The 22,965-nt window shown below is 40.2% G+C and overlaps 1 non-coding gene across 1 annotated transcript; it reads left to right on the top strand.

Moving 5' to 3' along the window:
- The first annotated feature begins 13,034 nt into the window (after positions 1-13,034).
- On the top strand, positions 13,035-13,141 carry LOC148874033 (small nucleolar RNA R71). The gene has a single exon (XR_016106379.1). It is a non-coding gene; the product is annotated as a small nucleolar RNA R71 (small nucleolar RNA).
- The last annotated feature ends 9,824 nt before the right edge of the window (positions 13,142-22,965 follow it).

The following is a 22,965-nucleotide window of genomic DNA, read 5'->3' as shown; positions in this document are numbered from 1 at the left end:
GATCTGAACCAAAGATCAAGGGAAGGGTTATACCTAATACGGAGAATCAAAATCTCCCAACGTTGGTGTTCACGCCCAAAGAAAGATCCAAGATCTCCTCCCACTGAAGATGACACAGCGATGGTGGGGCAGAACCAACAGTGTACGCCTCACATACCGAACTCTTCACAAGAACTTGTTGGAGGCTTAGAGCACTGAACCAAATCAGCCTTTCAGCAAAGACTGATATCAAGAAAAAATTTCTTGATTCTCCCTTCAATGGAGTTTGAACTATGCAGCAAGGTGGCGGCAGCTAGAGGAGATCCCTAAGGCTGAAAGTGGCATGAATGCAATTTTCAGCTTAAGGAAGATGAGATCCTATCTCAGATTGTAGAGAGAGTTAACTGCAAAACCCTAGGTTGAATTCTTGTAATTCTTGATTAGGGTTTTTCTCATTTCTTAGTGATTAAGAAACCTCCTAATCCTATTAGGAGTTATCCCAATCCAAATCTGTATTTGGATAGGGGATAATCTTAATCCTATCTGCAGATTAGATCAACTCATTCCTAATCTCATAAAGAGGTTAGTCTTAATCCTATCTATAGATTTGCCCCCTTAAGTGGGTGATCATATCAGCCCAGTTCAAAATGGGCTTTTAGGCCCAATAAATAATTAGTGCTGAATAAGTTTCCAATCTACTGCCCAGTTGGGCTTCTTTGTATGGCGTGGGACCCAAGCATTGATCTCCACATGAGCCACATTCACTGGAAAACCTAGTGAACCCCTTGAACCCATCACATGGACCCTATGGGCCTAACACTTACACTAAGTGGTCCCTAGGCCAAGCCATCTTATAAAAATCCAGGGACTGTGGGCAGATGCAAGATTAACCCATCAGGTATTATCCTAAATGACCTTACACTTAACCTCTCAGCCCATAATGATCAAGCACTGCCCAACAAGAGAGGACCTCTCCCTCTACTGCAAGGAACAGTTCTGCACTCTCTACTCACATGGATCCCGGGAATTAAAACCATTTGCAAACATTTTGAAACCATATTTTAGTATATATCATATATATAAATTTTGCAAAACAAAATTCCAACGATTGAAATTAACTGCAGGCAGTTTGGTTTCCATCAGAGAGAGTGCATCCCTGATCAATACCTTTGATCGACAAAGGGGCTGATCCCGTCACTATGATCACCCACTCAGATGATATCTCAGACTGTCCCAACATACCCAGGTTTTGACCCCTGCTAAGGATCTCACTGATTGGCATATCAAAGACAGCCCAATCCGACACCTAGTGTAGTACCATAATCGGGTCTAGGAGTCAAGTGTTGAAAGAAGGGTAGGATCCATCTAATGGACGCCATAAAGGTTGCGGAATGGGTGGGCAAATTTCAAAAAATTTCCTACCTTCTCCCAACTGGGAATCATATTCCCTAAGTTTAGAATACAATATTCAAGGATCCTACTTGAACCATAATCAAACCAGATCTGTACCAAAAGATAAATGGGAGGAATATACCTGATCCGGAGAAGCAGTATCTCCCAAAGTTGGTGTTCATGCCCAAAGAATGCTCCAAGATCCGTTCCTGCTGAAGATGACACAACTGTGGATGGAACAGAACCAGCAGGGTGCGTCCTACACACTGGATCCTTCACAAGAATCCTCTGGAAACACTAAACACTGAATCCTTTTAGTCTTTGTTGCAAGACTAATGTCAAGAACAGATTTCTTGACTTTCTTTTCTGCAAAGATCTAATCTTGCAAAAACAGATGGCAGCGGCAGGAGGAGAACTCTAAAGGCGAAAAGGCTGAACTGCCTTTTTCTTTTTCTGGAGTATGAATGAGATTCTATCTCAATTCGCAGGAGATATCCTATATCTCTTCAAGGTGGTTCAAAATCTGATATTTCTCTTTCTTGGTTAGGGTTTCTCGTCCTTTCTTCTTGATTAAGAATCCTCCTAATTAGGAGTTATCCCAATCCAAATCAGTATTTGGATAGGGGATAATCTTAATCCTATCTGCAGATAAAGTTAGCTTACTCCGGATCTTATCAAGAGGTTACCAGATTCAAATCTAATTTGAATTTGGTCTCCAAGAGTGGATAAGGCTAAAGGCCCAATCCTTTTACTAACATTAATCTCATATTCGCCCCAAGGATGGGTGATCATATCAGCCCACCTCGAAATGGGCTTCTAGCCCATTAAGTGTTCAGTGTCTAATTACTTTCCAATCTGCTGCCCAGTTGGGCTTCTTTGTATGGCGTGGGACCCAAGCATTGATCTACACACCAGCCACATGGGTTCGGCCCAGCCTTTAAAACAAGGCCCAACCGAACTCACTGAAAAACTCAATGAACCCCTCGAGTCCATCATATGGACCCTATGGGCCCAACACTTACATTAAGTGGTCCCTGGGCCAAGCCATCTGATAAAAACCCAGGGACTATGGGCAGGTGCAAGATTAGCCCATCAGGCATTATCCTCAATGGTCTTACACTTAACCTCTCAGCCCTTAATGATCAAGCACTGCCCGACAAGAGAGGACCTCTCCCTCGGCTGCAAGGAACAGTGCCGCAGTCTCCTCTCACATGGATCCCGGGAATTAAAACCATTTGCAAACAATTCGAAACCGTACATATATATATAAATATATTAATTTTGCAAAACAAAATTCCAACGATTGAAATCAACTGCCGGCAGTTTGGTTTTCATCAGAGAGAGTGCATTCCCGATCATTACCCTTTGTCCGACAAAGTGGCTGATTTTGTCACTATGATCACCCACTCAGATGAATTCTCAAACTGCACCAACATACCCAGGTTTTGATCCCCGCTAAGGATCTCACTGATTGGCATATCAAAGGCAGCCTGATCCAACACCTAGTGAAGTGTCATAATCGAGTCTAGGGGTCAGGTGTAACTTTCCAGTTTTGCCCATCTATCTCCAAGGTCCAGGGCAATACTGGAAATCTGGTCTGGTTCAAGGATTCAAGTAATCCCATACTGCATGTGCCTCGGGTCTTACCCTGGTGGCTGAGCAGGCCATCCCAACACTTGGTGGCACACCAGTATCAGCCTTGGTAGGATAAATCTCCCCAGACTTATCCAACGGCTGTGAACATTTAAAACTAACACGAGTCTCTATAAATGTCCAGTTTTAGGGTTTTACACAGAATTAAACCAAACAACATGAATCAAACATGCACTTTATTTATTTCCACTAAATAACAAAAGTACATCAAATCAGATTGAAGCTAAGGGCATACAAAAACTGTCTAACAGGTGTAACTTTCCAATTTTGCCCATCAATTTCCAAGGTCCAGGGCAATAATGGAAATCTGGTCCAGTTCAAGGGTTCAAGTAATCCTACACTGCGTGTGTCGTGGGTCTCACCCTGGCGGATGAGACAAGCCACCCCAACAGTTGGTAGCACACCAGTGTCAGCCTTGGCAAGATAAATCTCCCCAGACTTATCCAACGGCTGTGAACATTTAAAACTAACACAAGTCTCATTAAGTGTCCTGTTTTAGGGTCTTACACAAAAGCATACCACACAACATGAATAAAAAATGTACTTTATTTATTTACATTAAATATCAAAAGTACAACAAAAACTTATTGAAGCTAAGGGCATACAAAAACTGTTTAACAGCTCCCACTTGCACTTAGGTCTAATCTGGTACAAGCTAGAGTCCCATACTTTCCATGTGTTTCTCAAACACCTTCTATGTGAGTGGCTTAGTTAATGTGTCTGACACATTATCCGCTAATGCTACCTTCTAAATCAGGACGTCTTCACTACCAATGATCTCCCACAATACATGGTACTTCCTCTCGATGTGCTTTGACTTCGATTGGGCCCAAGGCTCCTTAGCCTGAGCTATCACTCCATTGTTGTCACACAACAACGGGATGGGTGATGTGTTAGATGGAACCACTCCTAATTCGTGAATGAACTTCTTCATCCACATGGCTTCCTTGGCAATTTCACTTGCGGCAATGTACTTGGCTTCGGCTGTAGAGTCTACTGTGGACCCCTGTTTGCTGGTTTTCCAACAAATAGCACATGATCCTATCATGAAAATATACCCAAATGTAGACTTTCTATCATCTAGATCTGACTAGAAATCTGCATCAGTATACCCTAGAATTTGTAGTGAACTACCATCAAATACCAGACAAACTCTTTTGTCCTTCGACGGTATTTGAGTATGTTTTTCACAGCAGTCCAGTGCTCCTAACCTGGGTTAGCCTAGAACCTGCATACGACACTCACCGCCTGAGCAATGTCAGGGCAAGTGCACAGAATGGCATACATGATGCTCCCTACGACTGAGGCATAGGGAACATCTTTCATGCCCTCAATCTCCTCAAAAGTCTTGGGAGACATCTTCTTGGAGAGAGTGACTCCATGCCTGAAAGGAACATTTCCTTTCTTAAAGTTCTCCATGTTGTACCTTTTGACAATTTTGTCAATGTAAGCAGCCTAGAATAATCCAGTTTTGATCTATCTTTATAAAGTCGAAGACCCAGTATATAGGAAGCTTCTCCAAGATCTTTCATGGAGAATTGCTACGAAAGCCATACGTTGACCGAAGTCAACATTCCTACATCATTCCCAATGAGTAGGATATCATCCACATACAACACCAAGAAGGTGACCTTATCCCCACTGGACTTCCTGTAAACACAGGGCTCATCTGGATTCTGCTCAAAGTCAAATGATTTAACGACAGAGTCAAAACGGATGTTCCAACTCCTAGAAGCTTGCTTAAGTCCATATATGGATCTATTAAGTTTACATACCATGTGTTCCTGATCAACAGCAATGAAGCCTTGCGGCTACTGTATGTAGATATCTTCACTAAGATCTCCATTCAGGAACGTGATTTTGACATCCATTTGCCAAATCTCGTAATCATGGTCTGCTGCTACATCTAGCAGGATCCTAATGGATTTAAGCATGGCCATGGGCGAAAAGGTTTCCTCATAGTCGATGCCTTCTTTTTGAGTATACCCTTTCGCCACCAAATGAGCTTTGTAGGTCTTAATCTTGCCATTGAGGCCCTTCTTCCTCTTATAGATCCATTTGCATCCAATTGCTTTTACCCCAAAGGGTGGATCTACTAGAGTCTAGACTCCATTGGCCTCCACCGAGTCCATCTCAGCTCTCATGGCCTCCACCCACTTCTGGGAATCTATGTCCAACATAGCTTCCACGTAAGTCACGGGGTCCTCTTCACTAGTCAAGGCTTCCACTAGGTAACTATCTTGGTCATAACCATAACGGACTGGGAGCCTGGATACCCGGGTGGATCTTCTAGGTTGGTCACTACCAGAAACTTGTGGGACATCTCCCACTGCTTCTGAACTCTCCTCATCAAGAACTATTTCCCGATGATTGGTGTCCAGGATGTAATCAGTCTCTAAGAACCGGGCATTTCAACTGTAGAACACTTTTTTCTCACTTGGGTCATGGAAAAGATAACCCCCCGAATCCTTTGGGTAGCCTACAAATAGGCAATGGCTGGTCTTGGATTCCAACTTGTCTACACTCGTTCTTTTAACGTGCGTAGGACAACTCCAAATTTTCAAGTGTCTGACACTCGGTTTCTTTTCGGTCCATAGTTTGTATGGAGTTTTCAGAACCGATTTGGTTGGAATCCAATTCAGCACGTAGATTGTAGTCTTCAACGCATATACCAAAAAGGATGTGGGCAATTCCGAGCATGTGAGAAGTGACCGGACCATGTCTAACAATGTCTTATTCCTCCTCTCTGAAATACCGTTAAGCTGTGGTGTTACAGGAGGAGCCAACTGTGATATTATCCCGTTGGCCTTCAAGTAGTCCCTAAATTCATCAGAGGGATACTCGCCACCTCGATCCGATCGAAGGGCCTTAATTTATCTCCCTAATTATTTCTCGACTTCTTGTTTGAAATCCTTGAGGATTCAGACTTCTGTCTCATTAGGTACATGTAACCATATCGTGAGTAGTCATCTGTGAAGGTGATGAAATACATGTGTTGGTTACGAGTCCTAACACTCATGGGACCACATACATCAGTATGTATAAGGTCAAGTGTTTCTGTACATCTTTCAGGCTTACTGTTAAATGGCCGTTTTGTCATCTTGCCTCAGAGGCTAGGCTCACAAGTGGGAAGATCTTCTACAATTAGAAAATCCAAAGGACCATCCTTTACCAGTCTTGTGATTCGTCAATACTGATATGGCCAAGTCGGTTATGCCACAGGCACATCGGAGTAACTATATCACGATTCCTTTTCTTGGGGATTTCGACCGATGTAGTTTCAGTTAAATTAGTTTCTAGAGAAGGACGTAGAACATAGAGACCATTCTCTAGTTCCCCGCATGTGATAAATTTATTATTCCATTTAATAGTAATCATATTACTAAAATAAATAGTATATCCATCAGCACATAGTTTAGAAACAGAAATCAAATTTCTTCTTAAGTTCTGTACATAAAGACAATCTTTAAGTACAATGATTCCTTCTGTAAAAACTAATTCTATGGTTCCAATTGCCATAGCTGCAACACTTGCAGTCGTTCCCAGAAAAAGTGGCACTTCTCCTTACCTCAGCCTTCTGCTTACTTTGAACCCCTGCAGTGCATTACACGCATGAGTTGAAGCCCTGGAGTCAACGCACCAGGACACAGAAGTGACTAACAAATTAGTCTCAATAACACAAGTTTCAAAAGTACCTTTCTTAGATTTCGGGTAGGCAGGACAGTTCCTTTTCCTGTGGCCGACCTGCTTGTAGAAGTGACAGGCATCGGATGCCTTGTCTTTCTTTTGTTACTTAGATTTAGTGGCCTTTTTCTGGGGTTTCCTCTTTGCCCTCCTCTTCTTACCAGATTTGCCAGATTCAACAAGCATGGCTATCAGTTCATCCTTCCTAAGAGGACAGTCAGAGAGCTCTCCGGGGACGCATGGATACTCATCGATTGGCTTTGTACAAAGGGAGCAGAGTAACCTCTACTGTAGCGGATCTCGTTCCCCGGTCTGGCACTCATGGGCTGGACCTCTCAACCTCAAATGGGCTGGGCTGGGTCACCCCACATTAGTAGGTTTCCCAAATTTAAAGCCTAAGATTGAGGATAGAGTCAAGCTATACATTCAAAAACTAGGGAAAATCACTTGTGCAGAGAGAAGCAACCATGATCAGGTGTTTGGGGATATCGGTAAAGCTTCTATACGAAGCACCGGGGCATGTGGGGACTGTAGAACTAAAGAGTGCACGGAGAGCTTTACAAAGGCACCATATATGGTTGGATGCCTCTGTAAGGATGTATCTGTTCCATGAATGTGTAATGTGTAATGGTAAGTGTGAGAATGGATTATGTGATTAGTTTTTAGTTTACTTTGCCTCTGATTTCTTATCTGGTTAATTTTTCAGGTCTGCAAATGCAACGAGATAGTTCATTATCAGTAAGCTTCTCGACCCCCCCCCCCAAATAAATAAATAAATAAATCCTAGTCTTTGTACTTATTCCAATTTTTTTTGGTTTTTTACATCTGATAAATGTGTGAGGCTCGCATAGGTTTCCATTTCATATTCTAACCAAGGACAACCCCTAAAATTAAGTTGCCCATGATTCTGTATTAAGAAAATCTTTGAGCGAAAACCTTTTGGTTGTGACGCTTGCATTCTGAATTTAGATTTCATTCTTTGTATGTGTCTTTAATATTTATGCATCTTAACTGGTTGATTAAGTAAAATGCAGTTTATGTCTTGAATAAAAGCTCTTATCATAGAAAAATGAACAAAGGATTCAAGACCTTAATAGGATTGGGCATGAAGCTTCATTTGACCTCTTTTCTTAACTAATTGAAATACATTAACCATTAATATATAAATATTTGTAATTCTAGCATTACAAGAGACGTAAGGGAATGTTGAAACTATGATTCCACCATGTCAATTTGCATATGAAATGAATAATCTTTATTCATCAGTTTTTTTGAAGGATAATATAATTTGAATTTTTGTTTTTTATCTTTCTTTTCTTATTCTAATGGATTGTAGAAAAGAAGTTATGGGAACACCCATAGCTTGCCACTGCACTCTCCTTGGGAAGAACCTCAAGGCTTAAAGCCGTCATGCCTTCTATAACATGATTAGATGAGCTTATCATGGTTAATTATTGATTTTTTCTCAATTAAAGTAATATAAGAATAGTTCATGATCAGGAGCATTTTTTATCAATTAAGTTTAAAATAAAATCGTTAATTAATGATTGCATTTAATTACCCGGTTCATGAGTACAATGATGTTATCAACAGGCCTTCCAAAATGACACGTTCAATATGATATATGTTTTCTTTGTTTTGTTGGTTAATGATTTGCTTAGAATGGGCATGATATTGTTATATTAGCTGCAGGAATACATCTATTTGATTTGAATTGAATGGTTGCCTAGCTCTCTCTCCATAATGCTCACCTCTACCGACCTCAAGGTTCGATTCCAATTTCCCAAATGCTCAATTATTACTTTCTTTTATCTCTTTTTAGAATGATAGCTTAACATGAAAGTATTAAATTGATTTTCACTCCTGGGCTTGATTGACCATTCAGATTAACTTAAGCAACAAGTTGCTACACTTCCTCAATTTGCAACTTAGAATTCTTGTGGTTCAAAATATTCATAACTCAAGATGACAAGGTGCATTTTATGGTACCGGTACAACTAAAGAAAGTTTAATGAAGTAATTAAAGAAGTAATCTGAATTGAACACTAAACACTAGATAAATCAAGTGGGTCATCACATATTTAATCAATAGTCTAAAATGGCCAGATCATTGACTGCTATCTGCAAGAGTACGGAGTCATGCAAGTGACGGGTTTGTCGAAGCCCTCAAAATTATTACTAGTCCCACAATAAAATATTTGTAGTAAAAGTGGTTCTAGGTCGAATCCAACAGGGAGCAAATCAGTAATTTCTTAGCCGAATGGATAAAGTAATTGTGTGGGAAAATTAAATAACTAAAATTAAAAGAATAACAAACTAAGCAAACAAGAGAAAATTAGTCTTACCGAATTCTGGTTCAAGGGTTTGGGTTGAATCGATTGGCCATCGATCCTAGGTACAATTCAGCATTCTTGCAATTCAAGCATTTAACCTTAGATTTATTATGACAGCCATAATAAACCTTGTGTTTTCCTAATTCAGTTGACCAAACCCAGCATTCGATCAACACTTATCACTACTCAACTGGGTACGATAGCGTTCCATGTTAAACAATGATAGCATTAAGATTTGTGAAAACAGTTAAACCTAAATAACGATAATTGAGATATCTGCAATTACTGAATTTTGTTTCATCGATTCTTTTAGGTTGAACCATGTTAAAACATTGGTCAAAGGCTGTCACGAACAATTGACCCAAAAAGATATCAACCTAATTGCTACTTGTACCATTATTCGTGACAATTACGGATCACCGAAATCATGGATAGCAGTAGGAAAATCAACATTAATTCAGTTTGTCAGACTAATTAACATTAACATCCAATAAAAATGTGCACAAGAACCAATGAATACTTGAATTAAAAAGAAAGAGAATAAAGTAACTACAGAACCTCACAATGGCACAATCGAACCTCCCCCCTTGAACCAGAAAAAGAAGCTTAGCTACTCATGATCTACGCAATCTCCATGCTCTTCTTCTCCATAGCCGAACTGCCTTCTTGCTTCTTGGTCTTCTTGATGATCTCTTGGATCTTGAAATGAGTGATTGCTAGAGCTGGTTCGCCCCCCTCTTTATATAGCCAAAGGAGAGGGCTGTTTTTCAACAACTTCTAGGAGATAATCTTATCCTTAGGGAGTTTTGATCTTATCTTGAACTAATCCTATCCTATCTCTTATCTAATGCTCTAATCTCAATCTTCTTATCTCTCTAGGATTATATTCAAGACTTTAGATCTGATAAAACTCTCTCCTTGGAGATTACATTCGAAATTCGGACTCTTAACTCTTGAATTCGAGTTGGGCTGCTTCAAGGTATTTCTGCGAGTTGGGCTTAAGTTGTGAAATGGGCCTATCTACGAACTTGCTCCGACTTTGGGCTCATTTTCGTACTCGATGCGAGCCGAATCTGTCAAAACCCAAAACATAAAAGTTGTGGGCCATCATTTCATATTTTTAATACTTCTTGAATTGTCTAATTCGGTGTCCGGAATTGAGAGTTAGGCCCAGATTACTGACTGTCGCTGAAACTGTGCAAAATCACCCGATTTGCCCTGTTTTCTTCCAATTGCCTTCTTTATTGCCCTGAATCGAAATACAAGAGTAATGAGTCCATTTAAGTGCTAAATAAATGTAAAAGAGTGAATATTAGGGGATAAAATTAGGGTTCGTTTTGGTCTCATCAAATCCCCCCACACTTAAACTTTGCCCGTCCTCGGGCAAGGCAAAAACTCAAGTAACACAAGAGAGACTAACTATTGGTTCATTTCATGCTTTAGTTCAGACTTGGTAACCTTTCCCTTTTCATCTCTTTCTCCTTTTTCTTGTCCAAGAGTGATCGCAAATCATCATTCCTCATGGTCCCAAGTTAAATCGATAGTCAAGGAGACAAGCCTTCCTGGGCTGAAACTCCTTGGACTGCACGGGTGCTCATTGCTTTTAACAAACCAATTCGGCCAGATGCAATTACTTTTCTTTGAATCAAAACAAGGTGTGCTTATTGCCATAAGCTTGCTATGTATCACATCTCCACCACTTAGTGTGAATTCCTAGGATCTGAAGGTGAGAATGGGGTTGGGGTTCTAGGGAGAGTGCATTTTATGCTCCATCTCACCCTTGTCTTCTTTTCAAGATGTGAGTGCATTTTATGCTCTATCTCACACTTGCTTTCATTTGTAGATGTGAGTGCATTTTATGCTCCATCTCACACTTGCTTTCGTTTCTAGATGTGAGTGCATTTTATGCTCCATCTCACATTAGTCACAATTTTATTTTTAAACTCCTTTTTTTTTTTTTTTTCAAGAATCACAAGGTTTCACCATCTGATGCATGAATTCATTGATCGTGGTCTCTATATGCCTAACACAATAAGTTTTAGAATAATCAACCCATGTTTGATGGATAATTATGTGAAAATCAATCAAACCCTTATTCATCTTTCCTATTGATCGATGAGGTACCATATGCAGCCAAGAAAGATTCATTTAGTCATGCTTGCATCCTATCTTATCTATTCAGCCTAAGCACATGATTCCTAATAAGTTGAAATAGTTCAAGGAGAAGTTTCTAGGGAGCAGAAATTTCAAGAAGGTAAGGCATCCAAAATTTCCATCAGATTTTCCTAATCCCCCCACACTTAAGTTATACATTGTCCCCAATGTATGTGATTATGCATAAAGTAGAAGGATTTGGGGGTACTTCCCTGTTTGTCTTGTTGGGTTCCTGCTAAACACAAAAATCAAAACCAAACAAAATAACAAAATTAACTAAACACAATGGGTTGCCTCCCACAAGTGCAATTGTTTAACGTCGTTATGCTCGACGTCCTCCTTTGCTACTTTAGCTCTCGTGGTTTCAGCTTTCGGTGTGCTCCCCTTCCATCCATCATGGGCGGGTTCAAATCTGGAATAGGGGCCTTCGTGTCCAATTGTGCACTCGATTCTAGCTTCTCATTCATATCTTTTTCAAAAAATTCCTGCACAGTTGGATCAATAGTGTCAACCGAATGATCTTCATTTGGGTACTTCATAGCTTCAAAAATATTAAATTTAATAGTCTCTCCGTCACATTCGACGAAGAGGGTACCCTCATCCACATCTATTTTGGTCTTGGCTGTTTTCATAAATGGCCTACCTAATAGAAGTGGGGCTGAACTTTCTATCGTGTCCTCCTCCATCTTCAGAATGTAAAAATCAGCTGGGAAAATTAAATCGTTAACCTGCACCATTACATTCTCAACAATCCCTTCTGGGAAGGCGTTAGAACGATCAGCTAATTGGATAACAGCTTTAGTTTCCCTTAAAGGACCTAATCTCAAAGCATAGTAAATCGAGTATGGCATGACATTGATAGATGCACCTAAGTCTAGCATGGCATGCTCGATTTTCTTATTGCCAATCACACAAGGTAGGGTGAACATACCTGGATCAGCATGTTTTTCTGGTAAGGTCCTCTTGATTATGGTTGAAACGTTCTCTCTAACTCTTGAGTCCTACACCTTGTCTTCTTCTTGTCTTTTATCCACCTTCCTTGGTGAGGTAGGTTCTAGCTGCAGTTTCTTCCCGCTTCTCAGCACCACTACACTTACATTCTCCTTGGGGTTGACTACCATTTGTGATGGTAGTTTCCCGGAGCTCTGCACCTCCAACTTGCTGACGGTAGTGGCAAGTTGGCTGATTTGGTTCCCCAAATTCTGAATGCTGGCTCTTGTTTCCTGTTGAAATTGCTGAGTATTAGTAGCTAGAGCCTTAACTATATCTTCTAATGACATACCTGAATTCGAGGGTTGGCCTTGCGCTGTGATGGATGTTGAAAACTGGGGCTGTCGACTGAAAAAATGGGGCTGGTATTGCTGCTGTCCTCCTTGGTTCCCGTAGCTTAGGTTTGGGTGATCTCTCCACCCCGGATTGTAATAAATGGAGTAGGGATCATACTTTCGTTGGGGCTGGCCCGGGAATCCTCCTACGGCATTGACTTGCTGCATCGAACCAACTTGCAATGATGGACACATGTCCATAGGATGGTCAGGAATCGAACAGATACCACACACCCTGGCAGTTTGTACTTGTCCTGCAGCGAGTTGTCTTACCAAAGCAGTTAGGTCAGAAATCTGATTTTCTAAATTTACATGGCTTACCTCATTAACCCATCTAATGGTACCGTCTGTCCTAGCACCGAACTATTGTGAATTTTCGGCCATGTTGGATATTAACTCCCTGGCCGCTTCGGGTGTCTTGTTCACCAAGGCTCCTCCACTGGCTGCATCGACCATACTTCTATCCATGGGCTGCATCCCTTCGTAGAAGTATTGGATTAATAGTTGTTCGGGTATTTGGTGATGTGGACAGCTAGCAACAAGTTGCTTAAACCTTTCCCAATATTCATATAATGTCTCACCACCAAACTGCCGAACTCCACATATTTCTTTTCTTATATTTGCAGCCCGGGATGCAGGAAAATATTTATCTAAAAATATCCTATTCATCTCATCCCATGTGCGTACAGAACCGGAAGGGAGAATATACAACCAATCCTTTGCTTTATCTCTTAAAGTAAATAGAAAGGCTATGAGTTTTACCTGGTCCTCGGTCATACCATGGGGTTTCATGCTTGAACAGACAACATGAAATTCCTTTAGATGTTTGTGAGGGTCCTCACCTGGGAAACCATGAAACAGAGGTAATAATTGAATCAAACCAGATTTGAGTTCAAAGGCTACCTCAAGAGTGGGGTACGTGATGCATAAGGGCTGTTGGTTCATAATTGGTGCAGCCAACTCCCTTAATGTCCTCTCTCTGTCAGCCATTCTTTCTACTTCTTCGAAGATGGGAAAATCACAAGTGGGTAGATCGAGATCTGAGTTCACCCTTTTAGGTGAACGATCCTTCCTTTGCTTAGCCTCCTTCCTTAAACGACGGGTGGTCCTCTCAATTTCGGGGTTGTACTCGAGTTCACCTCGTTGAGAAGCACGAGTCATAAAACAAGAAGGTTAACAAAAGGAAGGTAATAGCTAAGAAATTAACGTTGCTCCCCGGCAACGGCGCCAAAATTTTGACGAGTTTGTCGAAGCCCTCAAAATTATTACTAGTCCCACAATAAAATATTTGCAGTAAAAGTGGTTCTTGGTCAAATCCCACAGGGAGCAAATCAATAATTTCTTAACCGAATGGATAAAGTAATTGTGTGGGAAAATTAAATAACTAAAATTAAAAGAATAACAAACTAAGCAAACAAGAGAAAATCAGTCTTACCGAATTCTGGTTCAAGGGTTTGGGTTGAATCGATTGGCCATCGATCCTAGGTACAATTCAGCATTCTTGCAATTCAAGCATTTAACCTTAGATTTATTAGGATAGCCATAATAAACCTTGTGTTTTCCTAATTCAGTTGACCAAACCCAGCATTCGATCAACACTTATCACCACTCAACTGGGTACGATAGCGTTCCATGTTAAACCATGATAGCATTAAGATTTGTGAAAACAGTTAAACCAAAATAACAATAATTGAGATAGCTGCAATTACTGAATTTTGTTCCATCGATTCTTTTAGGTTGAACCATGTTAAAACATTGGTCAAAGGCGGTCATGAACAATTGACCCAAAAAGATATCAACCTAATTGCTATTTGTACCATTATTCGTGACAATTACGGATCACCGAAATCATGGATAGCAGTAGGAAAATCAACATTAATTCAATTTGTCAGACTAATTAACATTAACATCCAATAAAAATGTGCACAAGAACCAATGAATACTTGAATTAAAAAGAAAGAAAATAAAGTAACTACAGAACCTCACAATGGCACAATCGAACCTCCCCCCTTGAACCAGAAAAAGAAGCTTAGCTACTCATGATCTCTCCATGCTCTTCTTCTCCATAGCCGAACTGCCTTTTTGCTTCTTGGTCTTCTTGATGATCTCTTGGATCTTGGAATGAGTGATTGCTAGAGCTGGTTCGCCCCCCTCTTTATATAGCCAAAGGAGAGGGCTGTTTTCCAACTCCTTCTAGGAGATAATCTTATCCTTAGGGAGTTTTGATCTTATCTTGAACTAATCCTATCCTATCTCTTATCTAATGCTTTAATCTCAATCTTCTTATCTCTCTAGGATTATATTCAAGACTTTAGATCTGATAAAACTCTCTCCTTGGAGATTACATTCGAAATTCGGACTCTTAACTCTTGAATTCGAGTTGGGCTGCTTCAAGGTATTTCTGCGAGTTGGGCTTAAGTTGTGAAATGGGCCTGGCTACGAACTTGCTCCGACTTTGGGCTCGTTTTCGTACTCGATGCGGGCCGAATCTGTCAAAATCCAAAACATAAAAGTTGTGGGCCTTCCTTTCATATTTCTAATGCTTCTTGAATTGTCTAATTCGGTGTTCGGAATTGAGAGTTAGGCCCAGATTACTGACTGTCGCCGAAACTGTGCAAAATCACCCGATTTGCCCTGTTTTCTTCCAATTGCCTTCTTTATTGCCCTGAATCGAAATACAAGAGTAATGAGTCCATTTAAATGCTAAATAAATGTAAAAGAGTGAATATTAGGGGATAAAATTAGGGTTCATTTTGGTCTCATCAGCAAGTAATTTAGTAAGGAATACAAAATCATTCCCACGAGGAATGAATTATTTAACCACCTATTAATTTCTTCTCAACATGTTTAAAACAATAATCAATTGGGTTTCGAATTAAAGAATTTAAACTAACAATACTGATTAAAGAAATTAAATGACAAAAGCAAGAACTTGAATAAAATCAATAACAAAGTTGCTAGGGAATAATCTTATCACAATCATCAAGATTCAATACCAATAAAATCTCATGAGGGTTGTTATATTCCAAGGTGTTTCCTAAAAGCACTAGTCGATCTTTCTCAAGAGTCAATTAGTTAAATCTATGTTCAATTAAATAGAATTACAATTGATGAATTCTCATTCTCTCAAGCGAAATCCTCTTTACTTGAACACAAGTTGTTAATACGCCTATATGAAAATCCTACCAACAATTGATATCTCTATTTAATTATTGGCTGAACAAGTGTTATTACTTCCACCTCAATTATCATCTCTCAATGAATAATCTTGATTAAAGAACAAATCATTGGTGATCAATCAATGTTAAGTAATCACCACAAATAACACAATATAACAAGAACCTCATCGATTTTATTAATGACTAAAAATCAATGCATGATCAGGTATTAATCCCTAACAATAGAAACCTAGCCCCTCATGCTGTAATTAAGAACAAGCAACTACCCTAATTAATTTTGGATCAAACCACTTTCAATGATACGAAGAGTCACTGCATACAAGAATTGACAGAGCTTATTCAGCAATCAAATCTTTAAGCGGTCCAACCGAGTTGAATTCAGTCTTGGGTTGGCGAAACCCTAATTTATGAGCAGCCTCTCTCGAGCGCAGCCCACCCTATCTCTGAATGACAATTCCTGTATTTCTATCAGAAATTTAATCATTAAAAATGCATTAAGAACAAAGAATTCATAGGTCATCAATTCAGGTATGAATGATTGCCAACCGAACCATGCAATTATCTATAATATGCATTCAGTCAGTTTCTTAATTAGATGATTTGATTACCTAAATTCTTTCTCAAGCAATTCAAGTAATCTAAGATGTAAGAACAATTCGGCCAAGATTATTCTATAAATCGAAACCCTAATCAAGAATCCCAAGAATAAATCACACTCAATCAGATCTGCTTAAATTTAATTACAAATCAGAATTAAAGTCATTATGGTTTGCATAAAAGACAGAAAGAAGAAAGATTCAATAGAGAAACCTCAAGAACCCTAATCGAATCTAGGTTACCAAATTGTAGAACCAAAGTGGAAGATAACTTAAGATCTTGCATTAATCTTCGATCTCCTTGTTGTGATTCTCCTCTAGTTTGCATTCGGCAACCCTTTTCTTCTCTCCAGCACTTCTTCTTCTTCTTACATTTTGTCTCTAAGGGTTCAAACCCTAATCTCTTCTTTTTCTTTTCTTTTTATATCCTTCTCTTCATATAAAACCCTATTCTCGTGTAAGTGGAAGAGTGGTGAATTCCTGGATGAAAACTTATAGGCTAAGGAATTGCTCCAGCACGTCAGCAATTTGGTAGTAGATAATTTGGGCCCGATTTTGACCTCGATGCAGTCCGTATCTATCAAAAATTAAAAACATGAAAGTTGTAGAACTTTTTCTTATCTTTCCAATGCATTTTGAATCATTTCAATTGGAGTCCGGATGGGAGAGTTATGCCCAAATTGCCACACAGTGCCGAAACTGTCCAGAATTACACGATTAGCCTTGTTTTTCACTTAAAGCCTCCTTTTGCATCCTAAATCGAAATATAAGAATAATGAGTCCATTTAGGAACTAAATAAGTATAAAAGACTACATATTAAGGGATAAAAATATGATCATTTTCATTCTCATCAAATCCCCCCACACTTGAACTGTTACTTGTCCCCAAGTAACAAAGACACAAGTCAAGCAAAATCTTTGCAAAAGATTCAAATAAAACACAACTATGCTCGGTTCACCATGTTAATCAATAGAGTCTCACTAATGCACTGCCCATGTTTTAATTAAGAGCACACAAGTCAACTAAATCCAGGATAAATCACCAACTCACAATGTAAATTCAAAGAAATTCAAGAGACATCAATATGATTATATGAACACTTTATAAACACTTCATAATAAGCAACTCAACTAGATTGTCAACAAATGAAATTACAAATGAAATTACAAATGCAAATTCCAATGCCATGGATTTTACCAACTAAATAGCATAGAGTCTGATAGAAATAAAAAGTAACATAATTTTATCCCCAAATATTCATTATTTTACACTAAATTAACACTTAATTGGACTCATTACTCTTGTATTTCGACTCAGGGCAAGCAAGAAGGCAAATGGAGGAAAACAAGGCTAATCGGATGATTTTGCACAGTTTCGGCACCATTCAGTAATCAGGGCATAACTCTCAACTCCGGACTCTGATTTGGATGATTCAAGATGCACTAGAAAGATAAGGGGGAACTCCACAACTCTCTTGTTTTGGGTTTTGACAGATTCGGTCTGCATCGAAGTAAAATCTGGCCCAAAGTCGGAGTAAATTCGTAGTAAAGCCCAGTTCACAACTGAAGCTCAATTCGCAAGAAAGCCTTGTACCGGCCCAAGTTATTAAAGAGCCCAACTCGAATTCAAGAATAAAGAGTCCCATCAGATTTAAATTTCAAATGTAATCCTAGAATGATAGGATGATTGAGATTAGATCACTAGATAAGAGATAGGATAGGATTAGTTCAAAACCAATTAGGACTTTCTAATTTTGAGGATAATCTCCTAAAGGGAGTTGGAAAACAGCCCTCTCCCTAAAGCTATATAAAGGGGGGTGGGGGGGACTAGCTTCAGCACTGAATCAATTCAGAAGATCAGAGTTGCCAAATGTTTGGGTGGCTTGTCTCAGCCGCCAGGGTGAGACCCAAGGCACATGCAGTGTAGGATTACTTGAATCTTTGAAACGGACCAGATTTCCAGTATTACCCTGGACCATAGAGATTGATGCACAAAATTGGAAAGTTAGACCTTACCCCTAGATTCAATTATGATACTCACTAAGTGTCGGATTGGGCTGTCTTTAATATGCCAATCAGTGAGATCCTTAGCGGGGGTCAAAACCTGTGTATGTTGGGACAATTTGAGAATTCATCTGAGTGGGTGATCATAGTGACAGGATCAGCCCTTTGTCGGACAAAGGTAATGATTGGGGATGCACTCTCTCTGATGAAAACCAAACTACCTGCAGTTGATTTCAATTGTTGGAATTTTGTTTTGTAAATTTTATATATATAATGAAGGGATAGGATATCCATCACATGGACGCCCAAAGATTGCAAAATAAGGGGGCAAATTTCAAAAATTTTTCTCTCCCTTCAATTGGGAATTGAATTCCCTATTTAAAAAATCATATTTTCAATGATCATTTTTGAACCATAAACTGAACTAGATCTAAACCAAAAGGAGTAGAGAGGGATAATACTTGATACAAAGAAGCAGTATCTCCCAATGGAGGTGTTCACGCCAAAGGAAGAATCCAAAATCTGCTCCCACTGAAGATGACGCAATGCGGGGTGAAGCAGAATCAATAGTGTTCTTCCAAAAGAACTTGACCGTTCGCAAGAATCAACTGGACGGCTTGTGAATACAACTCCCACCAATCTTTTCTCCAAAAGATTGGTATTAAGATTAAATCTTGATTTCTCTCAATGACTAGAGATCGAACTGCTGGAGGCGGCGGCTACAGGAAGGAGGTGGCAAGAGAGTATTTGCAGGGAGCAGAATTCTCTCTTCTTGTAATCTCATTTCTAAAGACAAGGATCTCTGGATTGCATGTCTAAAGGCTGCTGCCCCCTCCTCCTTTTATAATCTCAAAGGGATCAGCTCCTAATCCCATTAGGAGTTGCTAAACCAAATCATATTTGGATTAGAAGTCCCTTTAAGTGATAAGGGATAACCCTTATCTTATCTGCAGAGTAGATCAGCCATCTCCTAATCTAATTAGGAGGTTTCCAGATCTAAATCTTATTTAGATCTTGGACTCTCTAAGTTGATAGGGTCTGGGCCCAATCCTATCAGCTGATCCATTTCAGAATTCATCCCTTAAGTGACTAATCAAATTAGCCCAGTTTGAAATGGGCTTAAGGCCCATTTAAGGTTATGTATTCATTTAGCCTTCCAAACTGCTGCCCAGTTGGGCTTCCTTGTATGGCGTGGGACCCTAACATTGATCTACACATCAGCCACATAGGTCTGGCCCAGCCTTTGTTACAAGGCCTGGCCGAATACACTGTTATAAACAGTGCACCCCCTGAAAACCATCTCATGGTCTCTATGGGCCCAACACTTACCCTAAGTGGTCCCTGGGCCAAGCCACCTTGCAACACATAGGGACTGTGGGCAGATGTAAGATTAGCTCATCTGGTATTATCCTCAATGGTCTTACACTTAACCTCTCAGCCCATAATGATCATACACTGCCCGACAAGAGAGGACCTCTCCCTTGGCTGCAAGGAATAGTGTTGCACTCTTTGCTTATATGAATCCCGGGAATTAAAACCTTTTGCAAATCAATTTGAAACCATAATATATATACTTTTATATCTCACATAAAATATATTTTGCGAAACAAATCTCAACGATTGAAATCAGCTATCGGCATATTTGCCCATCAATCGAGTCTAGGGGTCTTGGGGTCGGGTGTAACTTTCTACTCTAAGGATCTCACTGAATGGTACATCAAAGACAGCCTAATCTGATACCCAGTGTAGTATCATAATCGAGTCTAGGGGTCGGGTGTAACTTTCTAGTTTTGCCCATCAATCTCCAAGGTCCAGGGCAATACTGGAAATCTGGTCCAGTTTAAAGATTCAATTAATCCTACATTGTATGTGCCTAGGGTCTCACCCCGACAGCTGAGACAAGCCACCCTAACCGACTTGGTGGCACCACAGTGTCAACCTTGTCAGGACTAGTCTCCCCAGACCGGCCCACTGGCTGTGAACATTCTAAACTAACACGAGTCTCATTAAGTGTCCAGTTTAAGTGTATTACATAGAAACATACCAAGGGAACATGAATCAAATATGCACTTTTATTCATTTACAATAAATTCATAAAGTACATCATTTTGATTGAAGCTAAGGGCATACAAAACTATCTAACAACTCCCACTTGTACTTTCTGTGATAGTGTCTTTGTCAATGGGTCTGCTACATTTTCCACTGATGCTACCTTCTGAATCAGGACGTCCCCTCTACTAACAATCTCCCTTAGTACATGGTACTTCCTCTCGATGTGCTTCGACTTCGAGTGGACTCGTGGCTCCTTAGCTTGAGCAATTGCTCCATTGTTGTCACACAACAATGGGATGGGTGATGTGTTGGACGGAACTACTCCCAACTCGTGAATGAACTTCTTCATCCACACGGCTTCTTTGGCAGCCTCACTTGCGGCAATGTACTCGGCCTCGATCGTAGAGTCTGCAGTGGACCCCTGTTTGCTGCTTTTCTAGCAAACAACACACGATCCTATCATGAAAACATATCCAGACGAAGACTTTCTATCATCTAAATCCGATTGGAAATCAACATCTGTATACCCTTGGATCTGTAGTGAGCTACCATCGAATACTAGACAAAACTCTTTTGTCCTTCGAAGGTACTTAAGTATGTTTTTAATAGTAGTCCAGTGATCCTAACCTGGGTTGACCTAAAATCTACTTACTACACTCACTGCCTGAGCAATGTCAGGACGAGTGCACAGCATGGCATACATGATGCTCCCTACGGCAGAGACATAGGGAACGTCTTTCATGCTATCAATCTCCTCAGAAGTCTTGGGAGACATTCTCTTGGAGAGAGTGACTCCGTGCCTGAAAGGAACATTTCCGTTCATGGAGTTTTCCATGCTGTATCTTTTGACTATTTTGTCAATGTAGGCAGATTGGGATAATCCTATTATCTGCTTCGATGTATCTCTATAGAGTCGAAGACCCAGTATATTCGAGGCCTCTCCAAGATCATTCATGGAGAATTACTGTGAAAGCCATACTTTCACCGTAGTCAACATTCCTACATTATTCCCAAGGAGTAGGATGTCATCTACAGACAGAACCAAGAAGGTAACCTTATCTCCACTATACTTGCTATATACACAGGGTTCATCCGGATTCTGCTCGAAGTCAAACAATTTGACAGCAGAGTCAAAATGGATGTTCCAACTTCTAGAAGCTTGCTTAAGTCTATAAATGGATCTATTAAGTTTACATACCATGTTTTCCTATCCTTTAAAGGTACTTAAGGATGTTTATCACAGCAGTCTAGTGCTCCTGCCCTAGGTTGGCCTGAAATCTGCTTACTACACTCACTACTTGAGCAATGTCAGGACGAGTGCACAGCATGGCATACATGATGCTCCCTACGGCAGAGGCATAGGAAATGTCTTTCATGCCATCAATCTCCTCAGATGTCTTGGGAGACATCTTCTTGGAGAGAGTGACTCCGTGCTTGAAATGAACATTTCCTTTTTGGAGTTTTCCATGTTGTATCTTTTGACTATTTTGTCAATGTAGGCAGATTGGGATAATCCTATTATCCACTTTGTTCTATCTCTATAGAGTCAAAGACCTAGTATATAGGAGGCTTCTCCAAGATCATTCATGGAGAATTGCTGTGAAAGCCATACTTTCACCATAGTCAACATTCCTACATCATTCCCAAAGAGTAGAATGTCACCTACATACAGAACCAAGAAGGTAACCTTATCTCCATTGTACTTCCTGTAAACACAGGGTTCATCCGGATTCTGCTCGAAGTCAAATGATTTGACAGCAGAGTCAAAATGGATGCTCCAACTTCTAGAAGCTTGCTTAAGTCCATAAATGGATCTAATGAGTTTATATACCATGTTTTCTTGACCCGCAGCTATGAAGCCTTGCGGCTGCTGCATATAGATATCTTCAGTAAGATCTCCATTCAGGAATGCAGTTTTGACATCCATCTGCCAAATCTCATAATCATGGTATGCTGCTACAGCTAGCAGGATCCTAATGGATCTAAGCATGGCCATAGGTGAAAAGGTTTCCTCATAATCGATGCCCTCTTTCTGAGTGTACTCTTTCGCCACTAGATGCGCTTTGAAGGTCTCAACCTTACCATCGGGGCCCTTCTTCCTCTTGTAAATCCATTTGCAACCAATTGCTTTTACACCGGAGGGTGGATCTACTAGAGTCTAGACTCCATTGGTCTCCATTGAGTCCATCTCTGCTATCATGGCCTCCACCCACTTCTGGGAATCTATGTCCAACATATCTTCCACGTAAGTTACGGGATCCTCCTCACTAGTCATGGTTTCCACCAGGTAACTATCCTGGTCATAACCATAACGGACTGGTGGCCTAGATACCTGAGTGGATCTTCTAGGTTGGTCACTACCTGGAACTTGTGGGACATCTCCCACTGCTCCTGAGCTCTCCTCATCAAGAACAATTTCCTGACGATGGGTGTCCAGGACGTAATCGGTCTCCAAAAATTGGGCATTTCGACTGTAGAACACTTTCTACTCACTTGGGTCATAGAAAAGGTAACCTACAGAGCCTTTTGGGTAGCCTACAAATAGGCAACGACTGGTCTTGGATTCCAACTTGTCTGCACTCGTTCTTTTAAAGTGTGCTGGACAACCCCAAAT

The sequence above is a fragment of the Nelumbo lutea genome, chromosome 1 (assembly GCF_056320005.1).
Source record: "Nelumbo lutea isolate HS-2025 chromosome 1, American lotus-T2T, whole genome shotgun sequence".
Lineage (NCBI taxonomy): Eukaryota > Viridiplantae > Streptophyta > Magnoliopsida > Proteales > Nelumbonaceae > Nelumbo > Nelumbo lutea.
Note: the sequence above shows the minus strand (reverse complement) of the source record. Positions and strands in the feature narration are given on the sequence as shown.